The sequence below is a fragment of the Mustelus asterias genome, unplaced genomic scaffold (genome assembly GCF_964213995.1).
Source record: "Mustelus asterias unplaced genomic scaffold, sMusAst1.hap1.1 HAP1_SCAFFOLD_2523, whole genome shotgun sequence".
NCBI classification, from domain to species: Eukaryota; Metazoa; Chordata; class Chondrichthyes; order Carcharhiniformes; family Triakidae; genus Mustelus; species Mustelus asterias.
Genome location: NW_027592468.1, coordinates 35,430 through 53,638, shown reverse-complemented (window position 1 = coordinate 53,638; position 18,209 = coordinate 35,430).

The following is an 18,209-nucleotide window of genomic DNA, read 5'->3' as shown; positions in this document are numbered from 1 at the left end:
GGAGCACACCCATGCCGATGAACTGGCCCAGACTGAGGCAGTGGGGTGGGAGCAGTCGCCTTTATACCTGGACCGGGGGGGGAGGAGTCCTCAGGTAGGGCCGGCAGAGATGTGTCCAGGCATGTCACATATACAGGTAATAAGCTAACAGTGGTTTACCACAATTCATAGCATAGAACACAACTACTTTATAATATGATCATGGGGGACATCCAGAAAGTATAAAACAATGCTTGTTTAAACCATGTTTCTTTGATTGTCCTTGAATCTTTCCACCGCACTTACCATCCTCTCTCGCCGCACCAGTGTGGCGCACTACACCCTTTGGGAACCACTGACATAAATGGTTAGATGCAGAAGTAACTTCCGATTTCTTGAAATGGAAAAATAAAATATACATAGGCTAACCCTTTTTTTTCGCAGCACAAAAATCAAAAAAATAATTAAATGCTGGAAATCTTAAAACAACAGAAAATTTCTGCAAATACTCAACTGGTCAGGCAGCATCTGTGCAGAAATAAACAGGTCTGACTTTTCATCAGAATGGAAGAGAGTTAGAAGTGTAATAGGTTCTGAGCAGGTGAAAGTGGGGTTGGGAGACAGTGACCAATTGTGAGGAAATAAGGGACACTGACAGGAGGCGGGCTTAATAATGGAGTAAATAAAGCTCTATGCACACTATTTACCAAATGATGTGCACAGTGGTTAGCACTGCTGCTTCACAGCTCCAGGGTCCCGGGTTCGATTCCCGGCTCGGGTCACTGTCTGTGTGGAGTTTGCACATTCTCCTCGTGTCTGCGTGGGTTTCCTCCGGGTGCTCCGGTTTCCTCCCACAGTCCAAAGACGTGCGGGTTAGGTTGATTGGCCAGGTTAAAAATTGCCCCTTAGAGTCCTGGGATGCATAGGTTAGAGGGATTAGCGGGTAAATATGTGGGGGTAGGGCCTGGGTGGGATTGTGGTCGGTGCAGACTCGATGGGCCGAATGGCCTCCTTCTGCACTGTAGGGTTTCTATGATTCTATTCCACAGAAAAGTTACGGTACAGAAAGAGGCCATTCAGCCCATCATGTCTGTGCCAGCTGAAAAAGTGAGCTGTCCGTTCCAATCACACCTTCCAGCACCCAGACTGTAGCTTTGCAGGGTTGCAGCATACCTCAGGTGCAGATCCAGATACGTTTTAAATGAGTTGACAGTTTCTGCTTCAACAGGGGTTATAGAGTCATCGGTTCAGGCAGGAAATTCTCGACACCTACCACCCTTTGGGTGAAAAAGTTTTCCCTTAATAGCCCCTCTAATCCTTCTACCAGACACCTTAAATCTGTGCCCCCTGGTAACTGACTTTTCCACTAGGGAAACAAGTCTTCTCTGTCCATTATTTAGACCCCTATAATTTTGTACATCTCAATCAAGTCACCCCTTAGAACAGAGGAGGCTAAGGAAAACAACCCCAACTTACCCAATCGTTCCTCATAGCTGCAATTTTCAAGCCCTGGCAATATTCTCCTAAATCTCTTCTGTACTCGCTTCGCAACAATTATGTCCTTCCTTTAATATGACTAGAACTGTATACAAAACTCCAGCTGTGGCCTAACCAGCATTCTACTCATTTCCAGCATCATGTCCCTACTTTTGGATTCTATACCTCATCCAATAAAGAAAAATATTCCATAGGTCTTCTTTACCACCTTATTTATTTGTCCTGCCACATTCAGTGACATGTGGACATGCAATCCAAGGTCTCACACACTGTCTACCCCTCTCAATATCCTCCCATTTATTTTGTATTTAGTTGCTTTGTTGCCCTCCCCACACTTCTCTGGATTGAATTCCATTTCGTGATGTGGAGATGCCGGCATTGGACTGGGGTGAACACAGTAAGAGTTTTAACAACACCAGGTTAAAGTCCAACAGGTTTATTTGGTAGCAAATACCATTAGCTTTCGGAGCACTGCACCTTCGTCAGATGGAATGGAAATGTGCTCTCAAACAGGGCACAGAGACACAAAAATCAAGTTACAGAATACTGATTAGAGTGCGAATCCCTACAGCCAGCCAGGTCTTAAATGTACAGACAATGTGGGTGGAGGGAACATTAAACACAGGTTAAAGAGATGTGTATTGTCTCCAGACAGGACAGCCTGCAAGTCCAGGAGGCAAGCTGTGGGGGTTACTGATAATGTGACATAAATCCAACATCCCGGTTTAGGCCGTCCTCATGTGTGCGGAACTTGGCTATCAGTTTCTGCTCAGCAACTCTGCGCTGTCGTGTGTCGTGAAGACCGCCTTGGAGAATGCTTACCTGAAGATCAGAGGCTGAATGCCTGTGACTGCTGAAGTGCTCCCCCACAGGAAGAGAACAGTCTTGCCTGGTGATTGTCGAGCGGTGTTCATTCATCCGTTGTCGTAGCATCTGCATGGTTTCCCCAATGTACCATGCCTCGGGACATCCTTTCCTGCAGCGTATCTCACGCGAGAACACCATCTATCAGGTACACGGTACCTACTCTTGCAACTCGGCCAACGTTGTCTACCTGATACACTGCAGGAAAGGATGTCCCGAGGCATGGTACATTGGGGAAACCATGCAGATGCTACGACAACGGATGAATGAACACCGCTCGACAATCGCCAGGCAAGACTGTTCTCTTCCTGTGGGGGAGCACTTCAGCAGTCACGGGCATTCAACCTCTGATCTTCAGGTAAGCATTCTCCAAGGCGGTCTTCACGACACACGACAGCGCAGAGTCGCTGAGCAGAAACTGATAGCCAAGTTCCGCACACATGAGGACGGCCTAAACCGGGATGTTGGATTTGTGTCACATTATCAGTAACCCCCTCAGCTTGCCTCCTGGACTTGCAGACTGTCCTGTCTGGAAACAGTACACATCTCTTTAACCTGTGCTTAATGCTCCCTCCACCCACATTGTCTGTATCTTTAAGATCTGGCTGGCTGTAGGGATTCGCATTCTAATCAGTATTCTGTAACTTGATTTTTGTGTCTCTGTGCCCTGTTTGAGAGCACATTTCCACTCCATCTGACGAAGGAGCAGCGCTCCGAAAGCTAATGGTATTTGCTACCAAATAAACCTGTTGGACTTTAACCTGGTGTTGTTAAAACTCTTATTGAATTCCATTTGCCACTTTTTCACTCAACCAAACCATTGATATCATTCTGGAGTCCACAGCTATCCTCTTCATAATGAACTACATGGTCAATTTTTGTGTCAATTAAAATTTCCCAATCATGCCACCCACCATTTAAGTCCAAATCATTAATATATACCACATACAAGGGATCCTGTGAAATGCCACTGGAAACTGCTTTCCATTTACAAAATAACATGTCAATCGTTACCCTTTGTTTTCTGTCAGAGCTAATTTTAGCTCCAATTCACTTCCTATGAGCTTTTACTTTCCTGACCAGTTTGCCATGGTGGCTTTGTCAAATGCCAGACTAAAATCCACGTAGGCCACATCCATTGCACTCCCCTCGTTAACCCTCCTTGTTACAAAAAATTCAATCAGACAACTTTGCCTTGACAAAACCATGCTAACTATCCCTGGTTAATCCATTCTAAGTGACAATTTTATCCTAGCTCTCAGAATTGATTCTAATAATTGTCCCACCACAGATTGGCCTATCCCTCACACCCTTTTTAAACAAAGGTACAATGTTTGCAGACCTCTAATCCTCTGGTATCTCGCCTGTATCCATGAAAAACAATCTTCAGGGCATCTGCAATTTCATCCCTGGCTTTTTTTAAAAACAGTCTGGGAAACAGTAAACGCAACCTTGGTGAACCGTCTTCAAGGATGTCAGACCCTTCAATACTTCAGCTCTCATTATGCTTGTTGCATCAAATATTTCACACTCCTACTTATCAACTAGAATGTCTGCATCATCCCAACCTTTGTGAAGAGAGACCCAAGAACTCAGCAAGAACCCTGCCCACATCTTCTGCATCAAAGTATAAGTTACCTTGTAGATCCCTGTTAGGCCCTATCCTGTCTTTTGTTATCCTCTTGCTTTTAATGTACTGATTAAAATTAAAATTTTCATCAAATCCATCCTAAATCTCCTGCTCCTTACCTTAAATCTATGCCCCCTAGTTACTGATGCCTCTACTAAGGGGAAAAGCTTCTTCCTTTCTACCCGATCAATTACTCTCATAATCTTGGACACCTTGGTGAGATTCCCCCTCAGCCTTCTCTACTCCAAGGAAAACAACCCCAGTCTTTCATAACTGAAATGCTGCAGCCCAGGCAAAATCCTGGTGGATCCTCTCTGCACCCTTTCCAGTGCAATAATATCCTGTCTATAATGTGGTGACCAGAAGTGCACACAGTACTCGAGCTGTGGCCTAACAAGTGTTTTATACAGCTCCAACATAACCTCCCTGCTCGTTTATTCGATGTCTCAGCTCATAAAGACAATGATGCGCATCAATTGGACACAAGGCTCGAAGCTTCAGTAAAAGAAGGCTTTTATTAACTAACAATGGAGCTATCAGAACTTTAACACACTATCCCAGACTGAAGGGGTCCCGTCCGAGCAGGGAGTCTTATACCTCTCCCAGGAGGCGGAGCCCGACTGGGATGTGCCACAACAGTAACAAACACAGGTGTAACAATCCCACCCTAACCCAACAGCAACATTAGTACAATCCCACAGTAACCTATATACATTCCTGTAGTACTGGCCAGCCCTGGCTCAGTACTATCCAGTGGGAACCAACGATGGTTCACCACAGACAAGTATCCAATACGCCTTCTTAACCACCTGTATCTGTATTTTCTACAAACCTCCAGGCTAATTTTTTTTGCGATCATCATAAGCCTTCTTTTTCTACTCTGTATGTTTCTGAATAGTAAGAAGTCTCACAACACCAGGTTAAAATCCAACAGGTTTATTTGGCAGCACTAGCTTTTGGAGTCTCAGGCTCCTTCATCAGGCATTCATCAGGTGACTCATCTGATGAAGGAGCCTGAGACACCGAAAGCTAGTGCTGCCAAATAAACCTGTTGGACTTTAACCTGGTGTTGTGAGACTTCTTACTGTGCTTACCCCAGTCCCCCACCGGCATCTCCACATCGTTTCTAGATAACCAGGGCTCTAGTTTTAGCAGTACCACATTTTTTCTTTGTGGGGACTTGTCTACACTGTGCCTGCGGAATCTCACTTTTGAATGCCTCAATCTGTCATCGATTTCCCTTCAAGTAGCTGTAACCTGTCTACCTTTGTCAGATCATCACTTCTCAGCTTTGTAAAATTTGTCTTTCTCCAATTTAGAACCCTTACTTATGTTCTAATTTTATCCTTTCCCATAAATATTTTAAATCTAACCGTATTATGTTCACTGTCTCCAAAATGGTCACACACTGCTACTTCATCCATTAACCTAGCTTCATTTCCTAAGGCTAAATCTAGAATTGCAGTCCAACTGATTAGATTCGTTATGTGCTGGTTAAAAAGTCAGTTCGGGAATTTTATGCTCTCTATGCCCTTCACACTGTTCATATCCCAGTTGATATAAACATAGTTGAAGTCACCAACCACTATTGCCCTATTGTTTTTGCACTCAGAAATGTGCCAATATATTTGCTCCTCTATCTCCCTCTATTTGGGGGTGTATAGTGCACGCCTAGTAGTGTGGCTGCCCTTCTTTTATTTCTGAACTCAATCCATATGGCCCCATTCATCCCTCCTCACAGCTGTAATTGATTCTTTAACCAATAATATTACACTCCATCTTTAATAGCCTCCTCTCTATCCTGTCTGAAAAACCTTACCGCTCGACAATCACCAGGCAAGACTGTTCTCTTCCTGTTGGGGAGCACTTCAGCGGTCACGGGCATTCGGCCTCTGATATTCGGGTAAGCGTTCTCCAAGGCGGCCTTCGCGACACACGACGGCGCAGAGTCGCTGAGCAGAAACTGATAGCCAAGTTCCGCACACACGAGGACGGCCTCAACCGGGATATTGGGTTCATGTCACACTATTTGTAACCCCCACAGAGTTTCACTGGCTGTCTTGTCTGGAGACAATACACATCTTTTTAGCCTGTCTTGATGCTCTCTCCACTCACGTTGTTTTGTTTCTTAAAGACTTGATTAGTTGTAAGTATTCGCATTCCAACCATTATTCATGTAAATTGAGTTTGTGTCTTTATATGCTCTGTTTGTGAACAGAATTCCCACTCACCTGAAGAAGGGGCTTGCAGCTCCGAAAGCTTGTGTGGCTTTTGCTACCAAATAAACCTGTTGGACTTTAACCTGGTGTTGTTAAACTTCTTACTGTGTTTACCCCAGTCCAACGCCGGCATCTCCACATCATGAAAACCTTATACTCAGGGATGTTGAGCTGCCACTTTTGTCCCTCTTTCAGCCAGGTTTCTGTTATAGAAGATTTCAGTCTAAGAAGGATTTGTAGCCTTTTTAATGCAGAGACTGTATCATAGATAATAACGTGCATCACTTTCATGCACTAAGGTTAAGGCAACAAAGATGCTGCGCTCACAGGGTCTCCTGTCTGTGGAAATTGGAAATAGCAGCACGGGCAACACAGTGGCACAGTGGTTAGCACGCTGCCTCACAGCGCCAGGGACCCGTGTTCAATTCCAGCCTCGGGTCACTGCCTGTGTGGAGTTTTCACGTCCTCCCCATGTCACTATGGGTTTCGTCTGGGTGCTCCAGTTTTCTCCCAGACTCCAAAGAATGTGCAGTTTAGGTGGATTGGCCATGGTAAATTCCCCGTTAGATGGATTAGCCACGGGAAATGTGCGGGGTATGGGGATAGGGCTGGGAACAGGGCCTGGGTAAAACATCTGTTAGCGAGCCGATGGGTCAAATAGCCTCTTCTGAACTGTATTAATGCTATGATTCTAAGCTCAGCTACAAAATGAGGCCCCTCAAGATTCCACATAGATATTACTTACAGATTGCCTCCTCGATCCTCTCAGCACTCCCAGACTGCTTCCCACTAGAGAAACACACACACACACCTCCCTCCCCCTCAGCAGTCCCTCTCTCCAATCTCCTTTCCCCATTCAACAGCCTTTCTTCTCAACACTCCTTCCCCAACACACACACTGAGCAGCCCTATTCAAATCTCCTAGCTCTTCTCCTCAAACCCCATGAGGCTTCGAGACACTCACTAAGACTTCAACTTTTGTCACCTCAGCTGGCCTGATGGACCCCTCCCCCACCCCCGACTGCGCTTTCCCTGCCCCGGGCCTGCCAAACACCGCGGAAACTTAAACTCTACTGCTCAGAACCTCCTCTACCCGCAAAACCAGATCACAGAGATTGCTGAAACCATATGCCTTCCCCAAGACTCAGGTTGTGCTACTTCCATGGGCCCGCTGGACCTAGATTCCACCCCCAAAACCACAACTCATTCAGCCCCCTTCCCATCCAGCCCCAGGCCTAGTGAGACTCAGGGTCTGCCACACCGTTGCTCTTCCCCCAACCGCTTGCCAAACCCCACGACTCCATTAAATATTGTACATTCTGTGGATGTTTTGTCTGTTTGAAGAAACAGTGAAACTGAATCAGTCTTTTTTCTTTCAGGTCACCGGCCTTGAGAGAGTTCTCTTCCTCCAGACCTTCTCATGGTCAAGAAGGCTGAAGGTAGTGCATGTGCAGGTAGATGTACAGTGCACAAACTGTACCAAAGATACAGGGGCAACGGCATGAGGACATGCCCCAGCAGTGTTCCAGTCGCTGCCCGAGAAATAGGGAACAAATGGCATCCAGGCCAGGATAGGTTAGAGGGCAGGAGAGATTCAGTGACAAAAGTTTTCATGGTACAAAAGCCAAAGGGAATGGTAATGGATAGAGAGACAAAAGACGTACATAGGTGTGTGAGAATGGCTGGAAAGCAGCTGTACAAACAAACACAAAAAACTTAAACCAGCAAAATAAGAGACAAAATGAAATGGAGGCAGGAGTTATGATCTAAAACTATTGAACTCAAGATCGAGTCCAGAAAGCTGTAGAATGTCAAGTCAGAAGATGTGGTGATGTTCCGTGAGCTTGCATCAAGCTTCATTGGAACATGTAGCTGACCAAGGACAGAAAGGGAGCAAGATGGAAAATTGAAATGACAAGTGACAGGAAGCTCAGGGTCATCATTAACCAAAGATGTTCTGCTAAGCAGTCATCCAGGCTGCATTTGGTCTCCCCGTGTAGAGAGACCACATTGTGAGCATCAAATACAGTGCAGAAAGTCCTTGCTTAATGTTGTTAATTGGTTTCTGAAATACATGATGTTGTGCGATTTAATGTTAAGCAAACAGTCTGAGTTTGACAACCCTCCTCCCAAGATTGGCTGCTTCCCATCTTACCAGAGATATAGTCCTTGAAGTCTCAACATGGAAGTGATGCAGGAACATCTTGGCATACGGCAATGTTAACATAAAACAGCAACAACGCAATGTGAATGCAGGATTCCAATTGGAGAGCAACATTAATGCAAAGTGAAGAAGTCCAATGTACTAAATTGAAAGTACAAGTAAATGGGTGTTTCACTTGGAAGAAGTGCTTGGGGCCTTGGATGGTGAGTAGGAGGAGACAAAAGGGCATGGAAAGATGACACAGGAAAGGGATGAGTGTTGGGGTGACTGAGGAGTGGAGATTTTCTACAACACCTTTCCATGAAAATGGAATGACGCAAATTGTGAATCTATAAAAAGTAGAAACACCAGTTTCATGCTCTTAAGCTGACAAAAAAATATCAATATCTCGGTAGGTGGGAAACTGCACAAATCTTTAAGTTCATAATTCTGCTGAGATTAATTTTGTTAATGGGCAGAAGGACTGGCAAAGATAGGTACATGGATAAGGAAGAGTGTGTAGAGAGAACAGGGATAGATAGCAATATCACAGTTGATGAGAAAATTATACCAACAAATTAAAAAGTCAGAGATTGAGCCATAGATCAAGGTACAGGCAAGAGAGACAGATGTGTCAGAGGCACATAAGAGTGAAAGAGACATAAAAGTCCCTGGAACAGAGCAATAGCAGACTCACTAGTAATGTTAAAATCTTTGGAGTTAGAAATGCTGCAATATGTTAAAATAAATGGATAGCATTGTATTCATTATACTTACTCATTCCAGCTGCAAAGCTGTAACCTTCCTAAGCCAATTACTTTAGAGCTAAGAGATACAATTTTTTTCAATTAATCATAAGCATTATCATAAGCAATGCACATACTATTTTAAGTCTTGCAAATAATATCATTGTTGCACTGTTCTGACACATTATTCCATCATTCTTGGCTACCACGCTTAAATTCACCTATTATTTTGCCTCCCATTCAGTTCGGAGCTCCACCTCCAAGTTAGACATGGTTGTGCACAGTTTGTCCAACAACAAAATCCATTTTCATAGAATCCTACAGAGCAGAAAGGGGCCATTTGGCCCATCGAGTCTGCACCGACCACAATCCCACCCAGGCCCCATCCCCATGCATTTATCCTAGCCAGTCCCCCCGACACCAAGTGGCAATTTAGCATAGCCAATCAACTTAATCCACACATCTTTGGACTGAGAGAGGAAATGGGAGGAAACCCACGCAGACACGGGGAGAATGTGCAAACTCCACACAGACAGTGACCCAAGCCGGAAATCGAACCCGGGTCCCTGGTACTGTGAGGCAGCAGTGCTAACCGCTGTGCCACCATGTTCCCCCTTTACAACAGTTCATTAGTAATCAGCAACTAACGGTTTGATGTGCAAAGAAATATGTTTTGTAGATGGAAACAATAATATATGAGGGAATAGTCAGACAACAATAGTATTTGACTGCTAACCTTTGGATTTCTTTCATTCTTGTAATCCTAATTTACTAAAGGTAATTCTTCATTCTTCCTGGGGTTTTTTTCACTCGTTAAAATTTCTATTGCCTTTCTTATTATTTTAAGATTTTATGACCATTTTGCCAGAAAACATTTGAAAAAAATAGTTCCTTCGAAAGATGTGTTTTTTAAACAATACATACCCAAGTTTAAAAAGGGCACCTGATAAAGGTGAGTATATATGCCAAAGAGGGATTGTTTTTCCATCATAAAGTAAATTATAAATAATTTGTTGTTTTGTCTGGAGGGTCAAAAACAGCATTCACCCTTTACGTTGGAAGACCCTTTTATCTCTGTTTTGGTTTGAGAAGAACGAGAGTCTGGAACATATGCAGGGAGTGAGGATTTTTGCAACAGAATGTTGTACAGATGGCAAAAGACAGATTCAGAAATATAAAAGGAGGTTGTCAAAAGTGGAGGTTCATTCCTGGGCTGTAGAACAAAATTCAGAGAAGTTATTCTATTTATGTTAAGTAATTTGACCAATTAGTGTAGGAGAGCATAACAGGTCTATTATTTTCCAATATATGTGAAGATCAGTTATATTAATCAAAATAAATGAATCCATTTAGAACTTTTGTGCAAGTTCAATGGTTATGAAATAAAGCAGCTTAGCGTGGTGAGCTAAGGCTTGATTCACAAAGGGCCCGATTTTACAATCAAGTTGCGCCCTTTTTCAGGTGTGAAAACTTGGTAAAGTCGGACATGAGGCGAGTAGTGCAATCCGCACTCATTCCCCCTTTACCAATTGCCGAAAATGGCTGCCGTCTGGACCGTGCCTGAAACAGCACGACGTCAATTTAAATGCATTACCGGCACTTCCCCCTTTACCACCGTGTTCGCCCGTCCAGATTCGGCGTGAAACAGACCTGGTCCGCAAAGGTCCGATTCAGGTGCTCCACCTTCTGAGGAGGTAAGTTCAGAGCATCTGGCAGCTCTCTGACTCAGATCAGTGGTTGGGAGGGAGAGGCAGGTCAGATGACTCTCTGGTTGGGGAGGGGGTAGGGGCTCAGATCGCTCTCTCGTGTGGGGGGAGGGAGGAATGTGGGTCAGATGGCTCTCTGGTGGTGGGGGGAGGAGGAGAGGGGGGAGGCAGGTCAGATCGCTCTCTGGTTGGGGGGGGGGGGGGGGGGGGGGGGGGGGGGAGAGTAAGGAGGGAGGTGGGCCAGATGGCTCTCTGGTTGGGGGAGAGGGAGGCAGGTCAGATGGCCCTCTGGTGGGGCGGAGAAAGGTGGGTCAGATCGCTCTCTGGTGGGGAGGCAGGGGCATCTGCTGCCACTCTACGTGCGATCGGTTGTGGGGGGGAAAGGGGGGATAAGGGGGTCAGTTATGTTGTGGGGGTGGAGCAATGTCTGTGGGGGCCAGGGGGGAGGCTTTATCCGGCCTGGGAGTGATACGGCAGGGGAGCGTTTTTCTATTTTTTTTTAAACTGTGCATGCGCAGTTGAAGGCTCCAATCAGAGCTGCAGTGTTTCGGGCACATTAAGCCCCACCCACAGGCTTCTGCAGCACGATTCGGAATCACTGATTTTCTTTCAGGCAGAGTGCGTATGGGGGCACCGGAGAATGGGTCTAAAAGTCGGATCTGAAACACTCCCAGATTCAGCACTTAGAATCAAAATGGTAAAATCGGGCCAAAATGTCTGCTTAGTCCACTCGGAGATTGAAGGAAAAATACCTGCTAGAGACGCAAATACCCAATTCGGGTCACAAATATAGGATTTTCCCTTTTCTTGGGTGGAAGTTACACCAATATGTACATACACAGGCAGAAATACACACACAGACACACACACACAGGATTAGGATTTAGTTTGATCACATCTGATTAACATTTTAGATTTCTTTTTACTCAGCTAATTTGTACCCCAGCAAGATATATTAAAATAGTTAATTTCCACAATGTTTTTGTGCTTGATTTGTCAGGGTGAAATTTTAACTGGCACTGTGCATTAATTGGTTGCTGAAAATATAGGATATATGATTGGTGTCTCTTATCAGGCCACATCAGAAAATAACAAAGGCAATTTTGCGATAAAGAGATGGAACACTGAAAACAAGTGAAGAGGGCACTCAGTAGCGCATACTTCTGCCATGTTGCGTTAACTCAAAATTAGAATTATGCAACTTTTCCTTGAGGTTTTTCCCTGCCTGGTTGAAGCTCCAACTACAAAACTGGATAAATATTTTTTTTAAATTAAAAGCTTCTATTTCACGGTGGAGGGTTCAGGCCGATCCATATCCAAAAACCTGCTCTGAAAACTCTGCTCACATTTTGAAAGCAGTGACAAATTGCAACACAGCAGCTTAGACAATCACAACATTATAAATAAAACAACCAACATTCTTTAAAAAGAATGCCAATTTGCCCTATTTCCAAATGTTAACAAATCCTTTAAAGATTCCAGGATCCCGATCTGCATTATCACCAAAAACAAATAAATAATTTCTTCCGAGGGCAATATCCTGTGTACCAAGTTTTGTTGAAATCTGTCCATTAGTTACTGAGCTATATTATAAACAGAGTATCAAGGGGGGAAATCATTCATTACCTCTACCCACCATCAGGGGTGGAGTAATAAAATGGTAGCACAGTGGTTAGCACTGCTACTTCACAGCTCCAGGGACCTGGGTTCAATTCCCGGCTCAGGTCACTGTGTGTGTGGAGTTTGCACGTTCTCTTCGTGTCTGCATGTGTTTCCTCCGGGTGCTCCGGTTTCCACCCAGTCCAAAGATGTTAGGTTGATTGGCCATGCTAAAATTACCCCTTAGTGGCCTGAGATGCGTAGGTTAGAGGGATTAGCAGGTAAAATATGTAGGATATGGGGGTAGGGCCTGGGTGGGATTCTGGTCGGTGCAGACTCGATGGGCCGAATGGCCTCTTTCTGCACTGTTGGGTTCTATGATTCTACGAACCTAAAGCCTTCTAAAAAAAAAAGTCAATTCACTCCATCTCCCAATATTAATGGTTACTTTTTTACAAATCTTGTATTCGGATCTGCATTTTTGCCAAAAAACTGATCAGTTCTTCCTTGGGTCATACCCTGTGTACCAAGTTTCTTTGAAATCTATTAGTTTTTCAGATATAATGCTTATAATGCTCAAGCGGACTAATAAAAGAGTGAAAATGTTATTTCCGCCTACCTTCAGTGGCAGAGTTGGCATCTGTTGCTTTGTAGAAAATACATCCTTTGGGGGCTTTTGTTTGCAATAACAGTTGTCAAGCCATAATAAATTACAACATTTTGTGAGAATCAGACTATAAAATTATCAAACTTTTCTGATCAAGTTGTAGAGAAAAGCAGGCTCGGACAGGAGCAATGACAACCGTTTAAATGGGACAAGAAAACGTGGTGGTATTATTTTATTTCTCTGTTTGTCAGAACTGTTGGGCAGGATTTTCCCTGCAGGCTTTGGGACCTTGACATCAGGACTAAATGAGGATCCTAAGCCTGCACTTGCATACAGCAAGACCAACGATCCAGTATTCCCAGAAACAACCTCTTTATTTAGCCACCTGCATGCTTGCTGCCTTACAAAGGATGATGGAGGAGCTCTTGACACTGCCAGCCAATTAAATGGCCGGCAGTTTTAGGGCATTGGCAGCCCCTCCAGAAGTGGCTTCCGCTGAGACAAGTAGGAGACCTTGAGACCAGCTCAACATGAGACATTTTCAGAGTTATAAAATTAAATTCATAATGCAGAGCCATAAAAGCAAAAACCCAGTGGAATGGAGGGGAAAGCCCTCTGGTGGGATTGTGGAGGCCTGAGGGTCAGCCTTTCCTTTCTGCGGTCCTCAACAGAGCATAGGACCTCCAGCTCCAATATCACCCCACCCTGTCACAGGGAGGCCACCTCTGTTGACTGGCAGCTGCTGGCAAAATGGCACTGAGCCTGGAAATTGCCCCTGATTAGCTGCTTGTCTACATGGTGTGTACAACCAATCCGCAACCCAGCCCACTCCTGGGAAACTTTTCCAACAGTACCAGGGAACCATTCTGAAGAGGTTCCTCCAATTTTCTGGGAACTCCTCCTCCAACCTCATCCACATGGCTGGAAAAATGCTGCTCGTCGAGTATATATGAACGTGGTCCCATATAATAAATAGTAGTCGCATCCATATTTGGTGTAAGGAGTCAAATTTGTTACAAAGGCCCAAAAGATCATGCATTAAGTTTTATTGACATTCAGATGTAACAGCTTTATTGACATTCAGGTGTAACAGCTTTACCAGATAACATAGCCCTGGTGCCCTATTCTGAGAACATAACCCAAGAGCCAAGTGCTTGTCCTAGGGCAGTTGGAGAGGTTCTCCAAATGCTTTTTCTTGAACGTTTTGTGGTTCTCCTGAAATTCACTGCAGTCCTGCATAATTTATATTTTTCATCGGGAATCTGGATAGGCTGGTTCTTTTCTCATTTCACCTCTTAGCAGCAGCTGTTTCATCTGTCCATTTGCTTTATTTGTTTGCTTTCTGCTGTCAACAGAATGATTAAGATCTGACCTGGAGCAGTTCAGCAATATGCAATAAGCCTATTGTAGATTCTTCCTCAAAGCAGCTGGAGTTGTAAACCGTGTCCAAGTCCATGACGCTTGTCGATCTTGGTCGAGCCTTTTTGGGCAATTGTTATTTCATTATAAATTATCCATTCCTTGATAGGTTATTGATACCAAATGAATTGATCTGTAAATTTGTTTCAATTGGATTGACTATACATGAGATACTCTTCCTCTGCTGTTTTCACTTTAATCCATTGCACTATTTAACCATACATCCACCCTGCAAAAATCAGGGTTTCAAGTCTAATCATTTATCTATCTGTCATTCCTACTCCACAGGCCTAACTTAGTGTTCCTTTACAGGAGACACAAAAAAAATTCTCAAGAAGGTCAAAATCCTTCATAAGGACCACAATTCATAACTTCCTTTTAGATTTGTATAAATAAACTGCGTTCCCAAGGGAAGCTGTAGTATAGTGGTATTGTCACTGGACTAGTAATCCAGAGACCCAGGGCAATACTCTGAGGACCTGGGTTTGAATTCCGCCATGGCAGATGATGAAATTTGAATTCAATAAAAAAAAAATCTGGAATTAAAAGTCGAATAATGACCACAAAACCGTTGTTGATTGTCATAAAAACCCATCTTGTTCATTAATGTATTTTATCGAAGGAAATCCGGTCTACACGTGACTCCAGCAATGTGGTTGTCTCTCACATGACCTCTGAAATGGTCTTGCAAGCCACTCAGTTCAAGAGCAATTAGGGATGGACAACAAATACTGGCCTAGCCAGTGATACCCATATCCCGTGAATGATTAAAGAAAAATTGGGTTGGAAATGTACTAAAGCAATCCATCGAGTTCTGCAAAAGTGATAGTTCTGACTTTTCACTTGAATCCTCCCCAACCACACAAATGATCTTCACCTGGCAAAAGTACCATACACTGACTTCTTTTTAATATCCTTCTCCCCATTTTCTGTTATTAATGTATTTGAAATGGTATTCCAACCTGTGAACTGCCAGCTTGTGAGCAATTATATCTCTTATTTACCCAGGATAATTCTAGATTCACCTATAGTAATATCTCAAAATGCCGATATGCTAAGACTATGCCCACTGATTCTAGGGTGGCAACTGAGTTTAACAATCTGTCATAGGAAGGAGGAGCTTTGAATTTTTGTGCAGATATGGTATTTGAATATCCATTTTGTGTTTATTTCTACAATCATTACCTTTCCTTCCTCCATCATCTCTCTTTTCACTTCAATTAGATAGGTACAACAGCTGAGATTGATGAAATATAACTTCTATTCATTATCTAAATAACTGCATTATGTTAAACACAGTTATCATATACAGCTATTAAAAAATAAGCACTCTCCACATACTAGAAATCACATTTACCAAATGATAATTCACCTTACTATTATTTTCATGGCTCCTGCTTGACTAGAAATACAAATGAAGTTTTGAATGAAATGAACAAAAATGAAGACAGATAGATGGAGACAATTGTTACTTAAAATTCTGGCACCACCTGTGGAGACAGAAACAGAGTTAACGCAAGTCCGATATAATGCTTCTTCGTGGGACTTTCGGTTGAGCATTGTAGAGGAAGCATGCATGGTGTTTCTCCTGATTATTTTTTAAAAATTACTTTTCATCACGCTGACACAGTTGACTATTCTGTCATTATTATATCACACCATGTGTCCCACTCCCTCAACCTGGATCTTACACCCAAAGCTAAAGGTCAGACCCCAAGGAGATTTAACACAATCTTATACCTGAAAGAGTTTTGTAAATCTATATCCACAAGCATAGATGTTTTTATTAAAACAAATAAATCTGATTCCACCACCCCATCAGTAACATGGGAGACCCTCAAATCGGTCCTCCAGGGGAACATGATTTCTTACAACGCATATATTATCAAAAGTAAAACAACAGGAATTGGTGGGCTCAAGTTTAGAAATAGACCATCAATATTCCATCATCCCCACTCCTGGATTATATGCAGACAGGCTAAAACTTCAGGCTCAATTTGACTTGCTTTCCACAAATAAAGCTCAGTATATGTTACAGTAGTCCAGGGGAACATTAATGAATACGGGGATAAAGCTGACCATCTTCTGGCCCGCTAGTGCTTCTTGGTTTATCTCTCAAGTCTATGACTCCGCCCACAATCTTACTGCTGACCCCTCTGATAGATTAATATATCTTTGCTTCTTTTTACTGTAACTTTTATAAATTAGAACCCCCCCTCGGATAGCACAACAATGGCTGATTTTCCAAATAATTTGATCATCTCATCTATATCATTCTATAATCGAAGGTTTTCTTGCTATTTATCACACCACTAATTTTCATGTCATCTGCAAACGTACTGATCATACCTCCCACATTCACAACATAGATCATTAATGGACCATGGTGTCATGGAGGGAACCCCAATCCATTTGGAACACTGACAGGAGAGGGCAGGGGAAGATGTATTTGGTGGTGGCATCATGCTGGAAGCGGCAGAAATGGCAAAGGGGTGATCTTTTGAATGCAGAGGACTGTGGGATGGAAAGTGAGGTCAAGGGGGACCATATTGTGGTTCTGGAAGGGAGGGGAAGGGGTGAGTGCAGAAGAATAGGAAATGGATTGGACACAGTTGAGGACCCTGTCAACCATAGGAAGTGGGGTGGGAATTCTTTCCGAAAAAAGGAAGACATGTCAGAATCGCCACGGTGGAAGGTAGCATCATCAGAACAGATGAGATAATTCGGAGAAACATGGAGAATGGAATGGAGTAGACAATCTTTCCTCAGAAATAGAGACAAAAATTCGCGGAAGACAAGTGTCGGAAATGGACCATGTTATGGTGAAAGAAGGATGAAAATTGGAAGCAAAATTGATTAATTTTTCCAGCTCCAAACAAGTACTGGAAGCAGCACCAATACAGTCATCAATGTACCAGAGGTAAAAGCAAGACATTCGCAGTGTGGGGGTTATAAGGTGCGAAGCTGTGGAAGGAAGATCTCCAAAGGAGTTGAGGTCAGTGACGTTTTGGAAATAATGCTTTGATGTTCAGTGGAGTGGGGTCATGGTCCAGGGAAGAAGTATTGAGAGTTGGCGCTCAGCCTCTGCAAGGCAGAGATCATTATGCTAGACAACTGCACTGCCCTTGTCAGCAGGTTTAATAACAAAGTCAGGGTTAGACCCGAGAGAAGAAAGTGCGGTAAGTTGGAGCTTTTCCTTTCATATCTTATAGTCCCTCAACCCTGAACTGCTTGCTTCTACCTCCTTCCAAAAATCCTCAAACAGGACTGTCCTGGTAATGCCATTGTTTGAGCCTGTTCCTCTTGTACTGAACATATTTCTTCCCATCTTGACTTTTCTTTTCTCCCCTTGTTCGGTCTCTTTCCACCTTCTTGACACCCTACATCATTTCAACAATTTCCAGTTTCATGGCCCCAACTGCCTCCACTTCACTATGGATATCCAATTCCTCTGTGCTTCCATCCTCCATCAGGACAGTTTTGGTGTGTTTGACTTCTTCCTTGAATGGAGACCCAAACACCACCACCCTCCTCCACTTGACTGAACTTGTTTTCTCATTGAACAATTTCTCCTATACCTTGTCTCACTTCCTCCAAGTAAAAGGTATGGCAACGGATACCCATATGGGCCCTAGTTATACCTGTTTTTGTGGGGTATGTGGAACATTTCTTGTTCCAGTCCTACTCAACCTGGCACGTTGATGACTGTATTGGTGCCACTTCCTGCTCTCATCGAGAACTGGAAAAATATATTAATTTTGCCTCCAATTTCCACACTCTTCTCACCTCAACATGGTCCA